Genomic DNA, 27,808 nt, shown 5'->3' with positions numbered 1-27,808 from the left:
GTGATTAACAGCTGTCTGTGCTCCCTAATGATTGTTTTTATATTTGCAGTTTGTCAACTAGCCATAAGGGGTCAGCTTCGCTAATAACTGTATACCATTGTTTCAAAAGTCTACACCCAAAGATGGACTGAAAAGTTGAATGTCATAAAGATGGTTTGAAGCCCAGAGTTGCAGTTTGTTGTTGGCGCCATTTTTTCCATTTGGAGCCAGGACCTTCCAAATAAGGAGTGCAGGGTGTTGCCTTTCACGCCCTACTACCTACGACCCAAGCTAACGCTAGCTTACTGGGAACACAGAGCGCTGCACACTTGGGCTAACGTTAGCTACCTTAGCTTAATTGTGCTAACAGGGCAGGTATTGTATATCAAGCAACATTAAACTCGACTTTCTCTAGAAATATTGCGACAATATTTCAGCTCAAGTCATGGTAGTTGCCGCCTGATATTTATATAATGATATTTATCATTTAAATATGGGATGACAGCATACATTCTCAGACAGTCTCTCCCTGAAGGACTGCACTCAGTTGTTCACATGAAAATGACAGAAATAGTACACCTCCGCTCAGCGGGACAATTATGGCGAGAAGTGGGAGTGAATGTCACATCGTCGATTTGGAAAGTTAAGAAACAGAAAGGTGTGTGTGTGGGGGGGGGAGTTTCTATCTTATATAAGTTATTCAACCATCCGACAAGCACCTCTGAAAAAGCATACTGGCAGCTTCAGTCCTCCGTGGGACACTTTAGCCTTGATATTTATACTCATTCTGACTTTTTGATTGTAAAATTTAAAGATTTACCTTTTAAACGAGACCAGGGTTATGATTGTAATCAAAAGGGGTTAAAGAACAGTAAGCTTCTTATTTTGGGTACATTATTTCTGGGCTTGTGCATAAAAATGGGGGTGCCTGGTAAGAGGTTAATATACTCAAAAATGCAATATAGGTGCGTATATTCCCATTAAATTAAAATTATAAACTTTGAACACATTTTGTAGATGTCTGCACAAAGATGAGCAGATGACAATTTATGTGGCCCTGAACGTCATAACGCAGATGTAGAAAGTATAATTTGGGCTTTCTTTTCTGTTTAAAAGCAAGTTCATTCTCATTGAAGTTGGCATTAGCAGTGGCTGTAGTAGTCAAGATAAACTTTGCTAAATTATAACTGGGAAAACTCCAATATAGCCAACCAATATAATATGGAAGTGCCTGAAAAAAGCAAATATGGATGCTTCATGTCACCCAAAGTCCATAATTTGAGGTAATTAAAGCCATATCCAATGGAGATAGTGTTATATTGACTAATTGACAATGTTATGTTTAACCTTGATATAACCAAGCTTGCAATCATAACTGTCTTCAGTTAAATGACATGAAGTCCAAAACGTGGGAATATTTCCCATCGCTACATTCTGTCCTACGTAATGTGAATGCAGCATAATAAACATGGATAGTCAGCCTGGTTTAAATGCACAGTGACACAGTGTCTGATTCAGTGACATTGTCACGAAGCTTGTTGGGTCAATTTCATTCACACTATAATAAATCAGGCGTGGAAATGGAAAAACAGCTTCCAGACTAAATGCAGTGTTTTAGTTTTGTGTCACCGTGTTTGAGACGAGCGACAAGGGCACGAGGATGCAAATTAGCGGCCGCAGTGTGTCGCTGGATTATCAACGACTGAATTCATTCGTCTCCGTAAAACATTTAGTTTCATGTGAAGTCTATTTTCTCCTCGGTTTGTCCTGACAAAATGTGCTCTCTAATTATCTGACTTGTTTTTCATTTTCAGCAGATCTTGATGATACAATCTCCGTATTGGACTTTAATTTCCTTTTGTTTACACCTTGACGTGTTCACGCTGTCATCTGGAAAGATGTTGCATGATGGTCTTTTACTGAAGGCCTTACAGAGCCTCACTGATCAGTCCTCATGGCAGCCATTTTGAGCAGGAGTGCATGCTGTACATGTAAGATAAGCTGCAATAAAGTGCACATCATAAACCACAAACCAAAATGGACCCTGGGAGGAGTTGGAGACAGCGCAGGGTGGATGCATTAGTCCTCTCTGTCATTTCAAAGGGACTTTTCCCAAACTGTTGTGACAGCCAGTTCTATCTTCCACTCCATCACAGGCTCCTGCCAATAATCCTTCCTCCCAACACACACTGCCACCGCCGCCAAGCCTCAGATACACGCTGTTAAGACAGGAGACTTTGAGTGCTGTCAAGCGCTCGGTTTGTGTACTTTCAAAGGAATCATGATCTCGTCTCTGCATCTTTCCTCGTAGGCGCTGTTGAATTTAAATGAGAAGGCCCTCCCGCCTGGCAAGCTGGGTGTTTTTTTTTTGGACAGTTTTGACTAATATCACGATGAAGGTTGGTAAAAACAGGTGAAGCGATAGCCCTTTTGCTGGGATTACTTGTTCACCTTTGAACTGGCAACCTGTGGGAACAACCTGTAATGTGGCCATTTTGCAAACAGTGCTTTCCCATACACATAAAACATATTCAAATTGATTTGAATATGCAACAACATGCATTGTGCAGGTTTTAAAAATGAGCCCGCTAATTCAAACATAGAAGATATTAAAAAAAACGTATTTAAATAAGCAAACAGAGGCAAGCCATAACCACTGTTTGTATTATGTAGTATGGACGGTGTGATGAGGAGGAGTAAAGACTGTGTACTCAGCTGTGTTTGCATGTTATCGAGAATATACAGCAACTTTATTCTTTGCATTATTTGAATACCTTCCTGTTTTTGTCTTGTTTAAGTACACATAGAGAACAAAAGAATACCTGAAATCCTGAACTGGTGTTCAGTGTCAGTAAAGAGATGAGGAACTGTTGTAGGAAGGTTTAACAGGCAGTGTCACACGTATAAAGGAATTGCAGTCATATGATTCTAAGAATGGGTTTATCAATAAGTAGATATTTGTTAGAGACAAGCAGAGGTGGTTTGAGAAAAAGACTATTAAAACTCAACCATCTACTTTGGATTCCTCCTTCTTCTCCAGACATCGTACCATCTGGATTCCTGAGACGAACCCTCACAGGTCCAATAAACAGGCACAACAACAATAAAAAGGAAGCAAGATCAGGAAACATGAGATTGTGAAAGTCTGAAAAGACACAGTGTGTGTACAACTCTGGGCTCTGTAGGTTAGAGGTGATGTCAGGATTCCTCCTGATTGGTTTGAGATTTGCAGAGATTTGTTTGTGTTCAGCTGATGTACCCAGAAGGGGCGATCACATTTACATCTTTCATTTTTCTAACACTGTTTTTCAGAGCAGCTTACAGCAAATGCAACAGTAGGTACCTTAGAAACTACACTTGTGAACAAGGGCTGCACCTTACAATTATTTTCATTATCAATTAATCTGCTGATTATTTTCTCGATTAATTGTTTGGTCAATAAAATGTCAAAAATATCAAAAAATGTGTCCATTTTAAAATTCCTTGTTTTTCAACTGTCTAACAACAATATCTGTGTCACTAACCAAAGAAAAGCCACAATTTCTCCCATTTAAGGAGGTGAAACCAAAGAAAGTTTGACTTTTTTGCTTGAGAAGTGACTGAAACAGCAGGACAGAGAGGAGCGAACACTGTGGAAGTTTCTAGACAGGAGAGATTACAACTAGTGAGGTGAAAAAATGACTTTAGAAGAAAGCATTGGGGAGTTTTATGGATATGAACCAAACCGAGTTACAATGTAGTAAATAGTGAGCTACAGTGCTTGTGGTTTTTTCTGTGCTCAGAGTGGTTTCAACCTCTGAAAGGAAGTGTTGTCTTAGAATATGGAAAGTAAACTCCAGGAACACATGAACACATTGGATATTTTTATTAAGGCAAATCAAAGAAATACTGAATGAGAGATTGCATTGAGCTACGGCCAGGACACACTGCCTACCTTTACCTGTGCATGATGGTTACCTCACTGAACTGCTTCAACTCGCATGTATGTGGTGACCACACAGGCTGCGTTACTGTTGCAGCGCTGCTACTGGCAGCCCTATCTTGGCCATCAGTGATAGAATGTTTCATTTCATTTCATTATAAATTTCATTTATATTTAGACAGAAAAAGGTTAAGAAGTTTGTGCTCAATTATATAAAAAAATGTTTGTCATGTTTGTGACATATTCTACAGATATAGACATTGAAACTATAGTGAGCGGTGTCAGTAATGTTATGTTGCTGGTATGATAATGATGCTGATAAATGATGCTGATATGACTATCAACAGATCATTTTCACTGGTCTGTTTTTTTCTGAGAACTGCGAGCCTCACGCAGAATAAAATAGTCTCAATCCTGAAACTCTATATGACGCACCGCTGCAGTGCAGCTCCAGCCGCACCTGAGCCACGCTGCTCACTCAGGCTGTGTCTGCTCTAACCTGTTAACATGGGCGCCGAAATGAAAACCAAGAGGTTCCACAGCACACATGAGCTGTTCGGGTAGGCGATGTGGATCAGTCGTTACAGAAACTAGTGGAACAGAGGTTAGACAGGAAGTGACGTCATGATTTTATTACCAACACCACAAACAACCAAAGGTGAGGAGTAACCTGCCAACTGGAATGAGCAAACAGACGAGAAAAAATACAGAGAGGTAGATCATTTTTTTCTAAGATAGGGTAAGATACTGGAGTGGGGATAAGTCTAATTACTGCTTATCTGCTGTTTCCAGAACCACTGTCAAGGTCCAGTGAGAGTGCTACAAGTATTACAGAGGTAGATATAATCTGCACATATCACGAAAGGATAGAGGCTCCATTTGGCTACTAAAACCACCAGAGGATTGTTTTAGAGCAGAATATTTCTCTTCTCTTTGTCTTGCTTTCAGCTCGCCTTCGGAGGGCTCTATCTCCTGTGTCAATCAATAGCACTGCAGCTTTAAGCCCACCACTAGCAGCTCTGCCATCCCAGTATCCCACACCATCCTCTTTTCCATCTGTCTGGACGGATCCCTGAGGCCCAACAGCTTCCACCCGGAGCCAGACATGGTCCAACATCAATCAATATCTCTGCAGGGCTGCACTGGTGAGCAGAGCGGGTTTCTCAGAATGGATCAGAGCCAAGTGACATTTTTGAGAAAGTACTGGGAATAGAACAAGAAATTCTGCTGGGAAACAGAGAATATCAGTTGTTTTGCATGTTTCAGCTCATTAATTACAAATTGTGCGCATGCTTTGCATGACTGCCAATCATTGTCCAAAGCACAATATCGGTTTTAAAATGGGTTTCGAGTTGCCATCGGTTTCCATTCCAGTGCAGAAAATAAATCAATTTGCTGAGACTAGAAACTTGCCAAAGATTGCTAATCCAATGTGAACAATGTCTCGTCTGTTATTTCTTGTCAAAGTTATTTTGCAGGAACGTGGTTCTGTTTACAGCTTCACTAGCTTGTTGTGTTACATATCACAACCTCTTGACTTTGTGCTACATTGTAAATCGTAAAGAACTAAATACAAAGTCAAGAGGTCTTGATATGTCGCACAACAAGCCAGCGAAGCTCTGTAACCAAAACCGCATTCCTGAACATGCTCAGTGAAATAATCATGAAACTATGTAGTTAAAGGGTGATTACTTGTAACTAAGACTCCCTGGTTTTATGCACTAAAGCAACAAAATGACTGCTAACATTATCAAGTGCACTGTAGAGGTCTTCTCAGCGATGGTCTGGTGTGTTGATAATTGCGGTTAAAATGAATGAACAATAATTTATTGATGAAATGATAAAATGATACTCCAACTGCCATGAATATTTATGTGTTATACAGTCAAAGTTTTGTGTTTTCTGGTAAATTTGCAGGATTTAAAATGTGAAATCTGAACTGAAGACACAAGCTGACTGTTATAAAAGTCCCTCTGACGCTCCACCCCTCCTGCCACAGAGCCAAGAGACGGAGGGAATAACTCCCGACTGCTTTCTGGGGACTTTTCTGTGATGTTTATGATCCGCTTTACCAGCTAGAAGCCCAGTGCAAGGACAACATAAAGCACCTTCACCGGAATCATCTTTAATATCTTTCCATAAATGTGACACGTAAAGGGAGAGAAAGATTCCCTGAGACGTTAAGTTCGAGGAGTTCACAAACAAGATAAAAACAGCTTGTATCAAGTGCTGCTGCTGCCCACGCATGTAACACTCACTTCCCTCTTTAGTTCCTACTAGCAGTAAATCTATCACGCTAATCTGTACATTTTCAAACGCTCAAACTGCAGCAAAGATATCAGAGCAGGTGGTGTTGTTCCATTTACTATAACCACATATCCAAGGCTGCGTTTACAACTAGCATGTTTGCTGCAGTTTATTTGAACTCTGCAGTGTTTCATCATTTAGTTCAGTTCATCTTGCCAAGTAAGAATAAAACTCTTCTTGCACAAGAAAACACCAGTCTGCAGAGAACTGCACTGAGTGAACTCAGTGATTCCTGACCTGGGGACCGAGACCCCTGCAAGAATACTAAGGCTGTAGTCAACCACAGAAAATCTCGGTTGACTGAAATCGTACCTAGTCTTCAACCAATCGATTGGTTGATTTATTGGTCATAAGGTGCATTACTTCCACCTACAATGTTGTGTGAGTGTGAACCAGAGTTATCTGCCCTCATAAACAAACACAGCACTATCTTCTTGTTAAACTTCCAATCGACCAGAAGACTACAGCCCTGAAGGATATGAAATAAGAGAAAATAAAATACATTTTTTAACACTTTTGTTCAGTTTTACCTTCATTATTCAAAAAAAAAACTATGTAGGAAGAAAAAAAAAGATGTATGGCCAAAAGTACATGGCCAAAAGTATGTGGACACCTCCTGTTTTATACTGTATTCATGTGTATTCTTGGTCTGAGTTTGTTATCACTGGTTTACTACCTACAATGTATTTAAGACAATAGTGTTCTTCTAACTGAGACTACGTCTACATGAAGTCGGCTAAACTCTAAAATGCTGTTTTCAAGCAAAAAACAGCAGAAGTTTCAGCTTGTTTCTGCAAATACCTCCATTCCCATTTAAAAAAAAAGGATAATTCTCCTCCTACTGGGCATGTGCAGAGGACAGATGAGCAAGTCGGCCATAGAAAACCAGCAAAGAAGAAACGGTATACTATTTTCTGACATTTAGTTTATTGCGAGCAGATTGCAACAGTTTGAACAGAGAAAGGTTGTAGCTAGCTACGCTCAGCTCTACTAGACTAATAATACTTTTGACCATGTAGTGTGCATGCAGCCTGAGAGGAGGGATCAAAAGTAGACACTGCTTAATGTTAAGAGGTCAAAAGCAAAAAAAAAAAAAAAAAAAGAAGTCAGCAACCACCAATTACAGGGAACAAGCCTTTATTTAATTCTTAAGTGTGAACACCAGAGAAGAACTTCCTCTTCTACCGAAATGTGATGACAGGTCAGCAGAAATGACCTTTTGTCACAAGAGTCATGAGACTTTTGTCAACGATCTTTTGCCTGGTTTCCAACCAGAGCTCAAACTGAACAAAGGAAACTGTGGTTGTGACCTTAAAATGGCAGCAGAAACAGGATTCAGCTTTAAGGACACAGACGCAGCAGTAAAGAAAAACTGGCTTCGGGCTGAGATCTAACAACACAACTGCATCTATTTCTTACTGCATCCTATTTCTTGTACTGTACAAACATATCAGAGTTGCAAACTCAAACATCCACCCCAGCCTTGTTTTCCTGCATTTGTCTGTGTGTGTGTGTGTGTGTGTCTGTGCGACTGGGCTGGCCGGCTAAACTGGCCCTCTCAGCGTTGCATCTAAATGACCCCTGTCACCATTGCGTCGGCAGCTCACAGCCAGACGCCGGTAGAGCGAAATTGGACGTGGCGGGCGTCCGCTGTCCAGAGCCACAACTATGAGACAGCAAGAGAGAGAGAGAGACAGAGCGAGAGAGAGAGAGAGGGGGAGAGAGAGAGAGAGAGAGAGAGAGGGAGAGGACAGCCCTGCAGTCATTGACGCTGGGTGGCAGGCCAGACGAGGAGACGGGACAAAGTCGACTCTAAACTCCAGCTAACCCCAAAAAGAGCCGGGGGGGCCGGGAAGAGAGGGTGGGGGGGGGCACACATTATCCAGCACTGTGCAGGCAGACTGAACTCACTGAGGATACAGGGCACACAGAGTCTAGACGGCTCTAATTGGTGTGTTGGTGTGTTATAGCCGAGCAGCCACTAAAATGTCATCTCAAGAAACTCTGAGCTGAATAAAACTGAACTTTATTCAAGTAAGATGTATGTAATTATGTGTTGTTAACTTGATGTTAATATTTATTTTTTATCTACTTAGTATATTTTATTGAATTATATTAATTAATGTCATACATTTGAATGAATTACATATTAATTTACATTATTTACTCATAATTTAATAAAATAAAAATAATTATTTAAAGGACCAGTGTGTAGGTTTTAGTGGCATCTAGTGGTGAGGTTGCAGATTGCAACCAAATGAATACACCTCCCCCCCCCTCTCACCCTCCACTTCACAAGCATGTAGGAGGTGAAACTCGCGAAAAACGCAAAAGGCCCTCTCTGTTCTGGGCTACTGTAGAAACATGGCGGTGCAACATGGCGGCCTCCGTGGAAGAGGACCCGCTTCCTATCTAGATATAAAGGATTCATTCTAAGGTAACAAAAACACAACAATTCTTATTTTCATGGGATTATTTTCTGATTAAAACATACTGGAATATTATATTCCATTTCTGCCAAATCCGTTCTGCTAGATGCCACTAAATTCTACACACTGCGCCTTTAACTGATTTATATATTATAATTTCTGATATATGTTTGAGGCATCAGGGACAGTAAAAGAAATTAATTAATGAAATAGTAATATTTTAGAAAATAATTGAATCTCAAAAAATAAATTATTTCATAAATATGGACTTTTTAATAATACATAAAAATGTATTTATTACTTAAATGTATTACTTTTTAAATATATTTTAAAATAATTCAAATATTAAATTGTCAAATGATTATTTTCTAAGTGAATAAAAAGTAAAATAATATATTTTTTTATTTAAATAAATAATTTTAAATAAAGAAATGTTTCAAATGATCAATTAATTAAAAAAAAACATTAAAAATAAGAACATACAGTTTTAAAGAAAATCTAATTAAAAACAAGGTAATTAATTTTACAAATGTCACTGAAATATGAATTAATTATATTTCTGGTATAATCAAATATGGACTAATATAACAACGTTGTAAAATAATACCCTTATTGTTAACATGCAGAAACACACACACACACACACACACACACACACACACACACACAGAGAGAGAGAGCACTGAGTGTTTCAGACAAGCCCTTGATCATGTCTCGCACTTGAGGAAAAAAAAAAAAAAAAAAAAAAAACCTGCTGAGAGATATTCTTGTAATTTTTCTTCTCGTCGTCAGCTTCTCTCTGGTTGATGGGAGCTGACAGAACTGGGACTGCAACACAGGCGTGAGGAGGCCGAGCACCTACGAGTCTAAACTCTGTTGTTCCATCTCATTATTCTCAGACGTTTGGCTCTGGACTGTTTAAGATTCACGTAAAAAAGAGAAACGTCGGTACCGGTTTCCAAGATTCGTTAGTCTTCAAAAGATTTACAGAAGGAAATACAGACAGAGGAGGAGAGAAGATGCTGACGGCTGCTGACGGCTGCTGAAGGCTGTGCAGCTCAAACATATTCATTGTGACTGCTGAATAAAATAATGTTTGTCCAGTTTTTAAAGGGGTTTTTTTTTTATTTATTTATTCCAACATTTGCAGGAGTTGCCACTAAAAGGCCTCTTGATCTGAGCAGAGAAAACATGGTCTTTTATAGAGAGACTACATTTAATCTGAGTGTTTATATGAGAAAATCTTTTTCTTGGCTCTTTATTCGTGGCTCTGTTATCATGCCGAGCTGTCCGTTGGCTTTAAATGCATCTCAGTGTCCTCCATTTTGAACCAAATAGAGTATGTTTAGAGGAGAAATTTCTCCTGTTCTGTTAGACATCGATTGTTTGTGGAAGGACATTTCTCTTGCTGATTTTTGGCCTGATTATATGAACAATTTCAAAACGATTTCAGTAAAATACATACATTTTGCACAAGCATTTTACTCTAAAAGTAAACAGTCTAGAGCTGCAAGTCAATCAATCAATCATTTGATAGACAGAAAATTAATCAGCGACTATTTTGATAATCAAATAATCATTTTAGTCATTTTTTAAGCAAATATGCCAAAAGATGTGTTGCTTTTAGCTTCTAAAATGTGACAATTTTATGATTTTGCTTGTGCTTCTTCATCATACATGATAATAAACTGGATTCTTTGGGTTTGGACTGTTGGTCAAGACAAAATAAGACATTTCAGTTGGTGGACCAACCAATAACGATATGGAGAAAATAAATAAAGTACATTACATAATGTTAAAGGGACCGTATCACCTACATTTCCAGCTCTATTTTATATTATTATATTCTGGGGTTCTACTGGAATATCTTAATTTACAGTTAAAAAACCTTCTAACAGTATTCCCCTAAACAAAAGATGGCAGTCGATTAAAAGCTGGGTCTCTGATAATAGACGGGGTTGTGGTCAACACGAACAAATAAAGGCCGGCCCCAAAAACAAGGGTGGATAAACTCACTCTAACTAGCACTTAATAAGCATAAATAGTAGTTAAATGGATGTAAGTCCAGTTCTAGCCGACTGTCACAGAGAGGGGAGGGGGACGGAGGAGGCGCAATATTGTTTAAATACGGGGATAACAGCGTATATTTTAATGATAATGACGGCAGCGACACTACATGAGTATGGGTAACCAGGGTAATGTTGCTAAGCTGGTGAGCGTACACCCCTCAGCACGCTACCCGCATGCTACAGCTAAGTGGTGCGCTGCCAAAGTGTTCCAGGTGGAACTCAAACGCTAGAATTATTGTTCCGCACGTTGGTGTAAGTAGATTACCGGTAACGCAGTAACAACAATTTAACAGATCAAACATAAGCAGATCAGAAAACAAAGAGGCTTTGTATTAAAATATGGACAATGCAAAAAACACACGGAACAACCTTAGCAACAACCTTAGCAACAAACACTAGGGAACGGACGGCCGTTTGTGGGCATGTGCAAACAATCTGACGTCATCACAAGGAGGAAGTAGAAGTAACTTTGCAAACGAAGCACTCAGAGCAGGTTGAAGAACTGGCTTTTGACTTGCAGGGAGCATTTTTACATGTTTAACATCTGATATCATAAGAGTATATAAATAACAGAAAATCACAAAAAAAGCATGATATGTCCCCTTTAAGTAAATATTAAAAAGCAATAAGTTAAAGGATTTCCATGAACATGCTATAGTGAAATTATCAGCTTAAAATGATTATTAATATTTCTGATGTAATCAATTTTCATCAGCTACATTACTAGAAATGTCCTGGTGTTAAAGGTTTGTGTTCAGTTGCAATGGTAAGCTGAAACAAAATGGCTGCCGCACACTCCACTGTATGTTAAGCAGCCAGCAGTTACGACTGTGAACTTTTATTGAGGTTCACATTCATTCTGGATGTTTGTCAGGAAATTCCAGCAGTCAATTATTGACTGTTGCATACAATACCAGAAAATACCTCCACTCAAGTCAAGACTCATGAAATCACAAGACAAATATGTCACAGATGTTTGGATTTTCTCAGGATTTTTTACCGCTCTGGTATCTGCAGATTTACATTCAGGTGGTAAACAAACCTGAGGCTGCTGTGAAAAAAAAGTCTCTACCAACAAAACCACAAGTGACATTTCTATACAAATGGGTTTTTTTTTTAGCACAGGCGTGGAGAAAACCTTCACAATACTCCATAATTGGTTTCTCTTTCATAGCAATTACTTTGCAATAACAAGTGACAGGTTTTCTATCTTAGTCTGAAATAATATTGTTTGGCTATTAAAATCTCATAACAATCAAACTGTTATCAGTGTCTGCTCTGCTTTCAGAATGAAATCAGTCTCCTTCACTGATAAGACGACAGGTCGGGTGAAAGAAATACGCCCGGATTGTCCCTTTATCCGCCCTCGCCAAATGATTTCAAATCCACAAGGACGACTGAATGAGTGAGTGAGTGGATTTGGAATTCAGCAGAGAGAGAGAGAGCTGAGATTGCCGAGTTCATTCCCGCCCCGCCAGGGTACATATCAGATAATGTTGTCGCTTTCTGTTTGAGCTGTAATTTCCGGGAAGACGAGGCGCGATGTGACAGATGGCGCTCATGGTGAAAGAGCTGCCGAGGACGAGGACATGTTGCACCGCCGTCAAACCTCCGGAGCGGGCTCCAACGCTGGAGCGAGCAGGGACACGAGGAGGAGCCGGCCCGCCACTTTCACTTTCATTTTCTTGCACTTTAACTGCAGAAGCACTTACTGCGAGACACATCAAAGCCCGGGTCAAACACACGAGTTTAGCTTTTGGAAAATGTTTATGTTGAAGCACAGCTGTTGAGATATTTTGCAGATAAAATGTCTGATGTGTGTACTTGTTCTTGATGGAGTATAATTAAAGATACACAGCTTTTAACTCCACTAATGTATTCTTAGCTTAGTAATGCTTGAAAGCATGAACTGTGAGGACATTTCTGTATATGTATGTGTGTCTTTTAAAGCTGCATTAATCATTTTTTGGCCACTAGGGGGCAGACAAACATTAAAATGAGCTGATACGTATAGCTACCACTTTATTTATTGGCAATAATTGCCTATGGTTCACTTCTAATTTAATTTATAGAGCTTTTGAAAGCTCTGTCAACCCAAATATAATAGTAAATGGATTTTTTTGTGGCACTGTGAACAGTGTCCACAGTTATGTCTCTGGATTACTCCAATTTTTACATTTATTTGGCTTATAATTAACCATATTTAAATGAATAGTTTGAAATTTGGGGAAAGACTTATTTGCTGTCTTGTTGAGAGTTAGATGGCATGACCGATACTGCCCTAATGTCGGTGTGTTAGCTGGAGCCAAGAAGTGATTAGCTTAGCTTAGCATTAAGACCGGAAGCTAGGGGAAACAGCTAGCCTGCTCTGACCAACGTTCAAAAATACATCTACCAACACCTCTAAGGATCATCAATGAAAAAGTATCTCAAATTGCACACAAACAGAAATGTGATATCAACAATTTGTCATTGTATAGGGAGCTACGTTCCACATTCTTGGTGAACAACAGAGTCATGTCGTTACGTTACGTAACTCCCACTAAAACCTCAACTTCTCATTTTAACATTTGTGTTTGTGTACGTGTTAAACAAATTAAACACAACATGTTAATGAGCTTTAGAGATGTTTGTTAGACAAAGTCAGGCCAGCTGTTAACCTCTGTGTCGTCTTTATGGTATGCTAAGCTATAAGCTAATGTAGAATTATTCCTGTAACACAGAGGACCTGAGTGGGACATCATAATCACAAATGAAAATTCAGATGATCGCCTCACCCCGTGCATCTTCAGCATAAACAACACCAAAATAAACTTTTATGGTCATTTAATATGCGGTGTTTCCTTTGACAGGAAGTTGAAATATAAAACTTCCTCATTTCTCAGGCCAGTGAGATGCAGTGACAGACACTGAGCACTTATCAGACCGAGGCACGCAGAGTCTGAACGTCTTATCGAGTTTAAAAGCTGCAAATGCTGAAACAACAGCTGACTCCGTTTCCTCTGCAGCTTATCGGAGTCTGAGAAAGTAAACACTCAGGCAACACTTCACTTTTATACCTTCACACCTCCGTGATCTGCTCTGTTTAACGAACATAAAACAACTGACTGCAAAACGGTGGCCGCTTTCCAAGAAATTCACTTCCCCGTTCTAAACTAAATTATCTTCAAAACAAACATGAGCCGTCGTCTCCTGCAACAGCTGTTCCAGTGTTGTCATTATAAAACTGAGTACTGAATATTAATCTTATGATTATGGTACTGTAGCATGGCACTGGGTGACCAGAAAAACAGAAACATTATGCACTGTTTTGAAATCTAATACAGCAGTCCTGCATTTAGTTCTAACATTGTAAAACTTTAAGGAGTTAAGTTATCTCTAAGGTCAATTTTTAAGACTATTTTTTGGACTTTATGCCTTTATTTGATAGGACATAGTAGGGAATATGACTGGAAATGTGAAGGCAGAGAGAAGCAAACATCCCAAGAAGGTAGAATGCATCTTAGACCACCATGACGTCTCCTCTATGGTATTTTATGATGCTTTAGTTAGTGTCATTGTTGTGCTAGAGGCATTTCTAACACTTTTTTACATACACAGAAGCATAAATATCAGAGTCATCTCTCCATATGATGCACATTTTTGTAACCAGCCATGTGTTGGATGATTAGCAAGTACAAGCTTCGGTAGGTTTCCATTCAAATGTAGCGGAAATTTTAACCGAATTTCCAGAAAACTGGTAAAAGAACATTTGATTTAATGCTTGTTTCTGTCAACATGCAAATATTAGGAGTTGGTGGTGCTGATTTTCCAGTCGGGGGCCTTTAAACCGTTGCAGGGGAAGAACGATGGAAAACCATGTGGAAAATGTGATAGAAATTAAGACATTTCTCTTTGTTTCATGTAGTAATTTGAGGAAGGTTACAGTCTCCTCATCGCTCCACACAGCTTGAGTGATGTTTATGTCACATGCTTCATCTACATCATCATTTATTCACTCAGTTTGTTTCCATCACACTTTGTCTGATTTTGTTTTTGATTGATTCACCGATCTGTCCAACTCAGCCGAGCATAAAGACTTTTTTGCCAAATTTATTCGAGCGCAAATTGAAATTGAGAATAAAACCAGGAGGATGGAAATGCACCAACAGACTTGCAGTTACAGTACTCTCAACAGAGCCAATAGTGGTTCCTGTTGTAGCAGTAGTGGCTGTTGTAGCTGGAGTGCTGCTAATAATATACATTTTATCTCAAATTTTCTTCAAAAAAGGGAAAGTGGCTGCCGTTGACTGCGGCTGGTTTTGTTTGTGACAAAATAAAACAAAACCGGATGATGCAGTTAGTAAGATAGCTGTTATGGACTTTATCTCTGTTATCTGTTATCTCAAAGTTCAACATTGTTGAGATGGTTTCCTTTTGGTCATTGGTGTGAATTTGTTCACTCACTGAGGAAGCTTCACATAGATTTACGTTGCATACACAAACAAATCCACAGATTGCAGCGATTCCATTGGGATAAAGTGATTTCCGTGTCTTTAAGAAGAGAGTGAAACTCATTTCTAAATCAAATCAGTAAGATATAATCTAACATCACTGGGTGAAACTTGTTTTTTTAACAGTTTTAAGATGTAAAATCAGATAAAATGACGATGAAAACTATTTTTTTTTCCTAGTATTAGTAACAGTAGTAGCAGCAGTGGTGGTGATGACTCAACCTGCAAGTGCATCCATTCCCCACCTTCCTCTAAACACACACACACACACACACACACACACACACACACACACACACACACACACAGCAGCTGCAGCCTCCCATTGTCTTCACTTCATCTACTCTGCTGTTAGTTAACAAGCCTCCGTCTGCATCACACGAAGGCTGGCGATTTAATTAAGATGAATGCCGCGTCGTATGAAAGTGATCCTGTTGATCACATGACTCGTTGGAGCCTCGACAAAGAGTGCTTTTGTTGTTTTGATCCTTGACGTCTTCGTCTGGGAGGGAGGGAACCGCAAAGACACACGGAGAGACGACCTTCTAAGACCTGCGGGGGTCCCTGAGAGGAGAGCGGACACATGGCAAGGATACATCACACGCACACATACATACACACAAACACAAACTCTACATGTGGCCAAAAGTATATGGACATCTATGCTATGACTACCCTAACTTTCTGTCCACATACTTTTGGTCATATAGTCGTATGTGTGTCGGACACAAAGGACTCAGACAGAGCATGTAACAGACAGACAAAGGAGGAGAGGGCGAGCGAGGTATCATTGCCATGTCTCCACTCTCCTGTCTGACACACACACACACACACACACACACACACACACACACACACCCTGAGCATCCGACAGCGACGGTAATAAATGAGTCACAGTCATAACTTCTCATCAGGTTTCTGTTTGTCTCCGTCCAGCAAGATGAATGAACACAGAGCTGGATTTATGAGAGCCAATCAGCAGCCAGACAGTCAGGACACATTACTACAGCCATCATTACTGCCGTTACCACGGTAATCTTATAACATGGCTCATATGGAGGCTATTGTTGCAAACACAAAATGAAGTACCTTTCAGATATTTAAGGAATATTATATTTAGAGCTGAGTTATTATTATTTATCCACTGATTTTTATTTATTTTTTCCTTTGAAAGCTGGTTAACGTTTCATAGACGGCTGATGTCTACGTCAGCGTCTGGCAACATGCTGTATGTAACGGAGGGTAAAGACATATGACAAATGTCCTCAGGCAGAGTCAGACATCACAGTCACATGGGAGTGTATGAGCCAATCAGGACGCTCCATACGTCCACAATATTAATGACTTTTTTTTTTCTGTTTGAACATTTCCTGAAAGAGTTAAACCTCAACATGATGATGTAACACTGGTCTATTGAGACTCTAGGTTTACCACAAATTATAGCATAAGAGAATGAAAGCTCATTACTGAGTAGAGATGCAAATAACAGTCATTTTACATTATTGATTAATCTGTCATTTCTTTTCTAGAGTAATTGATTAGTCGTCTGGTCTTTAAAAATGTCAGAAAACGGTGAAAAAATATCAATCAGTGTTTCCCAAAACCAAAGATTCAACCTAAAATGTCTTTTTTTGTCCTGATTGTCCCAAAAATATTAAGTGAACTATCACAGAAGACGACCTGGAGCAAGAGAATTTCAGCATTTTTTCTTTAAAAAAAAAAGACTGAAAATGATTAACTGATCATCAGAATAGTCGATGATTCATTTTCTACTTAACGACAAATCATTGCAGCTCTAATATTGAGTTTCACAGGCAGAAATTCAGTCCTTACTGCAATATTGGAGGGATGTTACAACGATGCAGTGGAAATATGAAGCTGCCTTTAATCATATGAAGGTAACTGAGTGCATCAGATACACTATAAACACCTGTAGGATCATTATGTACTGTAAAATCAACAATACCACTATGTAAAAACACTGCAGATCTTTCTTACATAAAAGTAAATGTACCTCATTATCAAAAGTAAATGTGCTCAATATGCAGAATGGCCCCTGCTTACATATATATAGATATAGATATAGATATGTACAGTTCAGCATATGTTTTGTACGTAAAATGTTAATCTGCAAAGTAATAATAATCAATACATAGTACAAGTATCTCAAATTTGCACTTGAGTGAGTAAAAGTATTAAGTTACATTCCATCACTGCAGTACAATACCTATAAACAGAGTATTATTACTAGATGGATATTACAGCAACATAATGGGACATAACAAACATATTACATGCAATAATTTGACTATAAGATCAGTATTGAATAGAACAGCTGCATCATATGATACGAATATCATAGTGATAGAAAGTAGAATATAAAATCTATAGTGTTACTTCATATTGATCTGAGTTAATGTGATTTAAATATATTAATATATCCATACTGTGTATAAATGCATACATTGACCTGAGTTTTAAGTTTATTTCTTCTCAGGTGCAGTAGAGCAAGACTGCAACTTATTTCTATTATTGATGATGAGTTTGTTTGTTTAATGATTAGTTATAAAATCTGCATTAAATCCAAATATATTTAATTAACAGCAGCAGCATTACAGAAGCTGCAATCTGAGAGAATATTTTGTTTGTAGCAACTTAACATATTAATCGATTATCAGCATTGTTGTTGATTGATTTTCTTGAAACTGACTTATTGATTAATCGGTTTATTGATCAGTGATCTCAGCGGTGCAACAATAGGCTGCAGCATCACTGATGTTAAAAACAGTGTAATTCTGATACAGCAGCACCGGCACTGTGGCTCCATTCACACACAAACAGCCGCCGTCTGCATCTCTACCGTCACACTACCGAGAGAAACGGAGGAAAAAAACACACACACACATACACACACACACACACACACACACACACACACACACACACACACACACACACACACACACACACACGAACACACACACACGAACACACGCGATCCCACCGCCACATTAGAAGCACATTTTATTTCCAGAATCTCGTTTTTCTCTGGAATAAAAATATATAAATAAACCAAGAATTTAACCCCCACCATCCTCCTCCTCCTCCTCCTCTTCCTCAGCATCCCATTGATAGGCAAGGTAGCATCTCTCCCATCCACACCCTACGCTCAGTGCGCATGCGTGCCGCGCCAAACAAAGGACCAGGCAATTAACCGACAGAGGATGGCTAATAAAGTTTGACTCGCGGTAAAAATAACAACCAACATCGACGCAGCAGCAGCAGAAAGGCTGCAAAAGGATGAAGCTTAACGTGTGTGTACCGGGAGGGGGGGTATTCAGGTGCACCCCCAATACCCCATCACCCCCCCCCCCCCCCCCCCCCCACCCCCCCTCCACGTACCCCCAAATCCCCATCTCCCCCTCCTCCATCCTGCATCCGCCTCCTCCTTCTTCTTAGTCCAATAAAACGGAAATATAAGATCAATAATTCATCCAAATCATGACATAATCTGGTTGGAGACGTGTGTGTGTGTGTGTGTGTGTGTGTGTGTGTGTGTGTGTGTGCATGCAGCCAAATGGTGTCACACCTCCACACAGACAAAGAGGTGGGGCGTGCTGAAGAGCTCTCTCCTTATTTCTGGACTGTTGGATGTTCAACTGTTTACTGGCTGTAAATTAGGAGGAAAAAAAACAAAAACGCTCCCCTCTCCGTTGCCTAGCAGCCAGTGGAAATTATATAATCATAAACAATTTAAAGCCAATAAATAAATGATAAAGAGAGCGTGGGGTGCGCGGTGGAGACGCGCCTGTGCGCAGTCAAAGCGCTTTTTTTTTCTCAATAAAAGTGAAAAACCAGAATCAGTGTGTATGTGGGTGAAGCGCGTGTTCCTCCAGACTGTACACACCCCTTTAAAGCTCGTGCACATTTTTTTTTCCGACTGGAAAAGGAGGCTAGAAGAAGAATTAATTTCTGAATGTTGAAATTTTTTTTCTATTTCAGCTCCGTTTTTCTTCCTTTCTTCTTCTTCTTCTTCTTTTTTCTCCCTCCATCATATCTACCAGATCTTTTGTCTCATTTGCTACACTCATCCATGCAGCGTGCGCCCCGGCTCTCCAAATGGAGAGATGGAAAAAGACAAAAGGGATGAAAAAAATGTGAAATAAAATAACCACAAGCATCCAAACCGCTCTTTTTAAAGAGAATAAGAGGAGAAATAACCGACGTGGCAGCTCTTACCGTGTACACCGAAGTTCCGACGCTCCCTCTGCTTTCCTCGCAGTTTCAAGTAGCGGCTGCTGTAATTTTTTGCGGCTTCTCCTGCGCGCCCAGCGGCTTGTGCCTGCTGCACGGTACGGCTCGGCTCGGCGATCCTCCGTCTGCGCGCACACGCATGCATAGCCTACATGCATGCACGCGCTCGAGTCGTGCACGCACGTACATACACACACACACACACAGAGGAGATGCACAATCCAAATTTTCCTTATGAGTAAAAAATATTTTATTTTAATGTCTGAATCTTTCTTTAATATCTCTTTAATATTCTAATAAAGCGTTATGATGCGCCAATAAGAGTTTTTGGATATGACATGTTTATTATTTCTGATTCATAATACTATAATAATCCTATAGTTGTTATAATAGTAGGCTACTTTATGGTAATTGTTTCGCCAAAGCTATCACTGTACTAATATTCCTGCAATATATTCCCTCTAACATTTATTATAAGATTTTTATAGCTGTCTTCAAACAGGGAGTTACTTGCATCAAAATACTGTATATTGAGGCTTCTTGCTGTGTTTTTTTTCTCTTTGAGGTAAAAATGTTTCCTATATTGTTTTATTACTGTAGCAAATATTTACTCAAAATTTTGTACTGCGCACTGGATGAAAATGTAAATTTCCTCTGCGCTTGTTTTAGAGGAAATACTGCTCCATCCTCGCTCTGTCTCTCTCCGTTTTAGTTGCCTCTGCGCGCCCCCTGCCATTCACTGCGCACACAATACCGTTTCTGGCGTTCAGTCTGGAGGATTTGTAGGTGAAAACTGGATGCACTTGTTGATGCTCAGATTGATGCACTTGACACTGAAAAAATGGAAGAAAATAGTTTATATCATTAAAACATCTGATGAGAGGGAAAATACTCCATCAGTCCTGCATTCAGATTTGATTTTATCTATGAAAAAATACAAAAATAAAGCTGAAAAAACTGTTAAGATGATATCTTTAAGTAATCAAAAGAAGGAAGTTCATTCTACTTCAATATGCACATACATATAATATAAGGGTATACATATAATATGTAGGTCTATACATAAATATGAGAAATATATGTTTTTGACATGGGTCACATATAGAAATTACATCTTTCTAAGGTGTTTTTATGTCTTGTCTTTACTGTAGATTCACTGAGTTTTGTGACAAAACCTCAGTAAACATCAAGACTGTTTTTCAGACTTTCTGGAAAGTTGACATTTAGAAGCTACAGAACATATTTACACAACAGAAACAGGTTTATTGCAAAGTACACATACAAGGAATTTGCCTTTGGTGTTGTGGTTCATAATCAAGATATACAAGGAAAGAGAAAATACCCAAAAAAGTCAACTTATCATAAATAATATCAATATCAATATATACTTAAAATGAAGAGAATGGAGCGTACAGAATATTGAACAGTAAATGCAATGTGCAAATGATAATAATACAACATTTCTGTTAATGTAACAGCCAGCAGCCATATTTTTATCTCCTGTTGAATATCAGATAAATGTAGTAAAGTAAAAAGTGTTGAAATGTGGAAACACAGTAGAACATTTCTCATAATGAGAATACTAAAGTAAGATAGAAGTTTGGGTTGGACTCAATCTCATCTTACTTCTCATTGGGTCTTTCTCTTTGTAATGTAGTGTGTCTATCTGAGCACTAGATGGCAGCGTTTACAAAGATCTGAGGATTTGCATTTGTTCCTGAAACTCTCTGTGGAAATGTGCAGAGTTTTGGGGGGTTTTTGTTGTTTTTTTTTTAAGGTTTAGCTTTCCTGGACTGATAATATATTTTCGGTAGGAAAAGGTTTAAAATGGAAAATAAAGTAGTTTTACAGGCTGAGCACTTTATTCTTCTCCCCCTCGAGCTTTATGAGAATCTTACATTCTGCTGTATTTTACTTGAGTATTTCCATTTTGAAAACCTTCCTCTGCTACATTTTTAAAAGGAAATGTTGTATTTCTTTCTCCACATTTATCTGACACCAGGACTTAGCTTATAAACCCACATTTTTACATGTAGTGAGATAAATAAGACTCTTGTCGGTTAAAACTCTCACAAAATGCGAAAGGGTTTGAATAAGGGTTCAGTTGTTTGTTTTAGCTTGACACGATTACGACATCTTCGGGTTGTGGATTGTTGGTCTGGATAAAAAGAGACATTTGAGGACGTCATCTTGGGCTTTTGGGAAACAGACATTTTTCACCATTTTCTGACATTTTATAGACCAAACAACTAATCCATTAATGGAGAAAATAATCAATAATCGGTAATGACAGTAATAGTTGCAGGCCTTGTGTTTTAGATAAATAAATTAACTTTTATAGGAGCGTGTGACCCTTCATCTGATTTGAAAGCAGGCAATTCCCAAAGATTGCAGATAAAAGGTCCAATTAGGGTAATTTGGCTTCCATTAACATCCACTTATATTACATACAAACTTTTATTTGTCTTCAGATAGGATTACCTGCTTAATCTGACATGGACGAACATTTGATCAATTGTACTTGAGTATTTTTACACTGACTTTAGTATCAAAACTTTTACTGAAAAGAGGGTGGGATCCTTCTTCCTCCATCAGACTGAGACTCAGCAGTTTGTTATCAACATCTCAGCTGCTCTGGAGGGATTCCCAGGGTGAAAAGCAGCTAAGTGCAGCCCCCCCTCCCCTCAAGCAGGAAGTATGTGGGGATTAAGGAGAGGTCAGTTTGTACTGGAAGACGCAGCGACCTGAGTGACTTGGCTGTACCTGACCTCTGCTCAGAGCTGCTGATAAATCCTGAACGTTCTGAGATGATCCCACTGCTTGTGAACTATAACTGACTCCAAGCTGATCCCACCGTCCTCTCTCTGTTTTCTAACATACACGGTTAAACCCGACAACACTAAGCACACAACACCAACCAGGCTGCACAATCCTCTGAGTTGTTTATTTTAAAGGGTCAGCTCACCCAAATCCCAAGCAAGTATCAGCTGTGCAGACTGTTTTGGTTTTAAGTGCCAGGATCTTTACTTAAAGTAGTAAAAGAGTAAAGTAGTAATTAAAAGAGTACTCCACAGACAGATTTAGTGTTGCACTCTCTAATAATGTCGGACTCATGATGGACAGTTTGAGGAAGATCAAAATATTCCATGTATTCTTTTTCCTTGACGAAACCCAGTTCCTAGATTACCCACAATGCAACTTAACCACTGACAATACGGTCCCAGATTCAGGTGTGTTGTGCTAGTAGCGGCTAATGCAGTGGTGGAATGTAACCAAGTACATTTACTCAAGTATTTCCATTTTATGCCACTTTATACTTCCTCTCCACTACATTTGTGCACCAAACTTAAAAATGATGAAATGATGAATGTAAAGATAAAAGTTGTGGTTAAAAAAACCAAAAACCATGAGGCTACAACAACTTTTCATACTCAAGGGAGAACTAATATTACATGCAAAGACACAATATGATGCATCAGCAGAGTTAAAATGATAAAAAAAAAAATAGAACAAACAACAATATTAATGAAGAAAAGTTCATTTAATTGGCTCTAGTGACTGTCATGATGATTATCTCCACTCTACATCCAAAATATGTTCATGTTTTCAGGTATTTTTTAAAAATGCAGTTGTGATAAAACTATTATTACAGATATGAAACTAGCTGTGATTAGCTTGTATTTGAGGTTGCACATAATGATGTGAGAACAACAACAACAAGCACGTCAACGTGACTGCGTTTCCCTTTCTGTACATGTTTTTTTCATTTGCAGCTGAATCATTGGCTCGAATGCGCAACTACACCTTTGATTATCACGTTGGATGGAGGAGTCTGTCATTGCCACACAAGTGAAGAGGCAGATCTGCTGAAGTTGAAGATATGACTGGAGGCTAAAAGAAGAAACTGCTTTAAAGATCAGAGACTAGTTCAAAAGCTGCTTTGAAGCGTTTGGTTCTGATGATGTGACGACGACGAGTCGTGACAGACAAACCGCATTCATCACCGTTATTTAAGCATTAATTACACTTTACAAATTACCCTGAATGTTAGTTTTTGAGAGCATGATAAAAAATGCTCAAATACATGCATCAAAATACAAATAAATCTTGATTATAATGTAATAATTCTTGTTTTTTATGTCTTATTTCATTACCAAAGGTAGAAGTTGAGAGTCTTAAGTGATCTCTTTGTGAAACTATGAGCTAGATGAAACAACCCACAGTATAACTTCTGCATAGTTTGCTGCATAATAATCTCTTTCTTCCTCCCTTCAAGTCATCCTCTTATCCCCTGAACATCTTCACAGTTTCAGTGTGATTAATTGTCTCACGTCCTTCTGTTCAACTAAAATGAAAATCTGAGGCTTTAATCTTACATTTTTAATGTGAAACCAGTCTGTAATGCAACCTTATCTCGAGGTAATGTTTAAATACAACTAATTTAAAAATGTAGATGATGTGTAATACACAGGTTAAATTTGAAAAATGAATCTTGTTCACAAAATGTTCAGACTGAACGTATCTGCAAAGTTTTCACCGTCAGCATATTTCGTTGGTTTTTTTTTAGTTTGCTCTCCCTACAAAAAAGCCAAAGAAAACGTTTCCACTGAACATAATCCAGATCCAGAAATCACATTTCCCGGTTTGCATTAATGACAGTTTAACCACCTTTTACTGGAATGAAATAAGTAGTTTATTAAAAATTAAATCATCTCATGACAGCTATATGGGGAAGGTTTTTTAGAGTAGTTTTGTTAACCCTTCGGCTGTTTCATTACCTGCCACGTTAGTCTGGAGGAAGTTTAATCCATGTCACTGGATTAAAGTTTTGATTGAACTAACTGGAAATCTTTGATTCTCCAGACTTTGTTCCACCTGGATGACTGAGATGAATCTTCACAGACTTTGCTACCACAGCAGAGCAATCATTTCCCAAACTAAGGCATAAACAATAAATGCTTTCTAGTTTTTAATATATACCACTTGGGGAAATCGAGTTGTACCGCCACAAGAAGTTAAGCACTCATTCTTTCCAGTAGTTTTCAAATTTATTTTACATTTTTCATATTGCAAATTTCTCTTAAGGAGAATATATGAAAAGCAGGATGAGAAAAAAGTTGATTTCCAAAACCTAGTAGTGATATTTCCTTGTATCTGTGTAAAGGGTTAATAGTAATAACTGGGCTTGTCATGCCCAGCCCAGATTGAAAGAGTCTACTGCGTCATCATTTGTCGGTAAGTGGTTAAGATTAACATTTGGCTTTCGGTAATCACAGGGAGTTGAAGACAAGCTTGACCGCAAGTAATTATCGACCCCTCTCCCTCTCTCTCTCTCTCTCTCTCTCTCTCTTCCTCCCTCCAGCAAGAGTCCTTCAGAAGTTTCCAGGAGTCATTGAGGGGGCTCCAGGTCCTTGAGGAGGCTTTACGGATTATTAAGAGGACTACAGGAGTTACTGAGGGTGGTGCAGATTTACTAAGGCAGCTGTCAGCAAGAATAATAATAATAACTTTATTCATACAGCACTTTTCAAAACACAGTTACAAAGTGCTTTACAATAAAAACAGAACGCATTTACATTCACATTATTAAAATATAATAAGATCACAAAAAAACAATTTTAAACAAGTAGGTTTTTAACAGTGATTTAAAAGATGAGACAGAGTTGGCAGGCAGGTCACTCCAAAGTCTACTATCCCTGACTGCAAAGACTCTGTCCCCTTTATGTATCAATCTGGACCTTTGAACAAGAAGCGACGCATCAGATGATCTCAGGGATCGGGAAAGGACACAGGGCAATAAGAGATTTGATAGATAGCTTTGGGTCAAGGCCTCTCAGGGCTTTGTAAGTAATAAATAAAATCTTAAAATCTATTCCAAAAGCAACAGGTAGATGGTGAAGGGAAGTCAGGATTGGTGAAGTTTCCTAGACCAAGATAAAATCCTGGCAGCAGAGTTTTGGATGAGCTGGAGGTGGGAGGGGGATTTTTTTTTGCCGATGTCAGAGAGCAGTCGTCCAATCGACTGGTTATGAAGGCGTAAATGATGGTTTCCAGATTTTTGGCAGAACAAAATGGTCTAATCCTTGAAATGTTTTTCGGAGATGATAAAAACAGGATTGAACCACTGAATTAACATGTTCATCTGAGGTTTTAATCAATGCTGGCACCAATGTTTCTGCAATGCTGAGTTATTGAATGAGATAGTGAACCAAGACTGAAATTTGGTTGTTTACACTGTCTTTACCTATGATTAATATCTCTGTCTTATCCATGTTTAGCTGCAGGAAAGTTTGTGACATCCACATGTGTGGATGTCATTCAGACAGTTTAGCAGGTTGGCATTGTTCTGATAGTTGTTTTCAGGGTCACGGTTTAGATAGATCTGAGTATCGTCTGCGTAAACTGATATTATGTCTGTGTATGAGGTAGCCTAGAGGGAGCATTTAAATGGAAAAGAGGATTGGACCTACACTGAGCCTTGGGGCACCCCGCAGTGAAATCCCATTGTAGCTGATCTAGAATCAGCGATACCAATGCAGAAGTGTCTTTTAGGTAGGACCTGATCCATATCAGAGTAGTGCCACTGATACCAACCCATGTCATGGTTCATGGTATCAAATGCTGCACTTAGGTCAAGGGGAACAAGAATGGATTCATGACCAGCATCAGCTTCTCCTCTAAACAGTTCCTCTTCTTCCTCTTCCTCAACAGCTGACTGTCAGCTGACAGTCCTCTAAACAACTAAACTGTCCTCTAAACGGTTCCTCTTCCTCTTCTTCATCAGCTGACTGTCGGCTGATGAGGAAGAGGAAGAAGAGGAACTGCTTAGAGGAGAAATTCACAGATTTTCCAACTCAGCATGACTTGGAAAATCCAGGTCCGGGTTTCCTTTTGTGTCTCCAGAAGGAGCTGTGTTTAAATCTGATAAACTGCCTCAAGTGATGTCACTTGAGTCCATGTCAGTTGGGGCTAAACACTAATCTGGGTGTGCGGCCTTGAAAGAAGTGAGGTTACCAGACTTCTTTGGCTGCTCCTCATCTCTGCCGGAGGCCAGCAGCTCCAGGCTACATTAGCCACTATTAGCATTAAACACTCCAATCTCCTACCAAACTGTTATTGGTCAAGTTGCATTGTGGGTAATGTAGGTGGCAGATTTTGACAAAGTGTATATCTTGGCATATAAAACTAAACCAGTCTGCATGGCCGATACCACTGGCAGTAAGTGAGTTTTTTGGGATTTCTACTGTCAAATGAATCGACTAAAGTTGCATTGTGGGTAATGTAGGCACCAGGTTTCGATGGGGAAGAATAATGTGTAGTAATAATGTGTTTTTCTTTTGCACCGATTTTCATCCTTTTAAAAAAAACAACAACAAAAAAAAAACAACTGTCTATCATGACACAATGTTATAGGAGTGGAATACTAAATCTGGGAGTACAGTCGGGTTCCCACATGAACACTGAGGTTTTCTTCACTGTAATTATTCCTCCTGTTCATACTGGCTAAAAGATCCCAGATAAGAGATGATGGGGGCCAAAATCAACAGTGTGTCTGAGTTAGTCATATCAAGTGGATATCTGACACATTTACAGCCTTTTTAACAGCAAATTCCCTCTTTGTGTTTCCTCGGACAGTGTTTCCCTGTTGAGCTGCAGGTGGAAGTATAGTAACAAAAAGAGGGACTTTGGCACTAAAAAGACTGTAACGTTGAAAGATATCTACTTGATTTGACTCATTTGGACGCGGAAGCTTCATATTAGCTTCAGATAAACTTTTAAATACATTTTTGCACAGAAGGAGGATTTTGTCCCCCATTACTTGCATTGTAATATGTTCATATGGGTCTTTTTTGTTAACTTTAATGTGAAAGAAACCTCTTCGAAATCAAGTCTTTTATTGTCTGCATGAGTTGACCTGTTGTCTCTTTTAAAAAATCTTTGAAATTCTAGTCATCATCATGTAACTTGTAGTTAGATAAAAAACTTTTGGTTTATTACAGTTTGGGTCTCATTTTTGTAGTTTTGTTAATTGTTTCTATCGGTTATGATAATGACGCAATCTCCAAAGTTAGTAGTTGAGATCTGGGAACATGACAACATCACGAAAAAGAAGTCAGACCGGGCAGAAACATCTGCGGTAATCAGACGGGTTTGAAACTAACAGTTTATCCAGATTATCTAAACCACTTTAATTGGGGGTCAAAGTGGGAGTGAGCACACTTGAAATGTTGGCGATAATCCTGCATTGTGCAGGAAACTGTGTGCACACAACTACAGCAAGTATGACAAATCAATGGATGTTTGACCTAGCTGTCAGATGTCTTTTTAGTGATGTCACCATGTTCCCACATCTCA

At 38.9% G+C, this 27,808-nt stretch overlaps 1 protein-coding gene and 2 long non-coding RNA genes across 3 annotated transcripts in view; 2 read left to right on the top strand and 1 right to left on the bottom strand.

Moving 5' to 3' along the window:
- Positions 1–19,555, bottom strand: part of basp1 (brain abundant, membrane attached signal protein 1) — a 64,315-nt gene extending 44,760 nt beyond the window's left edge. The window contains exon 1 of the mRNA XM_042429654.1: positions 19,439–19,555. The gene's annotated coding sequence lies outside the window, so the exon portion shown is untranslated. The remainder of the gene's footprint in view (positions 1–19,438) is intronic.
- LOC121909209 lies at positions 1,805–3,404 on the top strand. Its single transcript, XR_006099386.1, has 3 exons — positions 1,805–1,970; positions 2,291–2,378; positions 3,020–3,404. It is a non-coding gene; the product is annotated as an uncharacterized LOC121909209 (long non-coding RNA).
- LOC121909208 lies at positions 4,281–6,695 on the top strand. Its single transcript, XR_006099385.1, has 4 exons — positions 4,281–4,615; positions 4,694–4,737; positions 4,850–5,046; positions 5,819–6,695. It is a non-coding gene; the product is annotated as an uncharacterized LOC121909208 (long non-coding RNA).
- Positions 19,556–27,808: the final 8,253 nt, after the last annotated feature.

The sequence above is a fragment of the Thunnus maccoyii genome, chromosome 12, assembly GCF_910596095.1.
Source record: "Thunnus maccoyii chromosome 12, fThuMac1.1, whole genome shotgun sequence".
In the NCBI taxonomy this organism is placed as follows: domain Eukaryota; kingdom Metazoa; phylum Chordata; class Actinopteri; order Scombriformes; family Scombridae; genus Thunnus; species Thunnus maccoyii.
The sequence above is the reverse complement of the archived record's forward strand: the minus strand, read 5'-3'. Positions and strand labels throughout refer to the sequence as shown.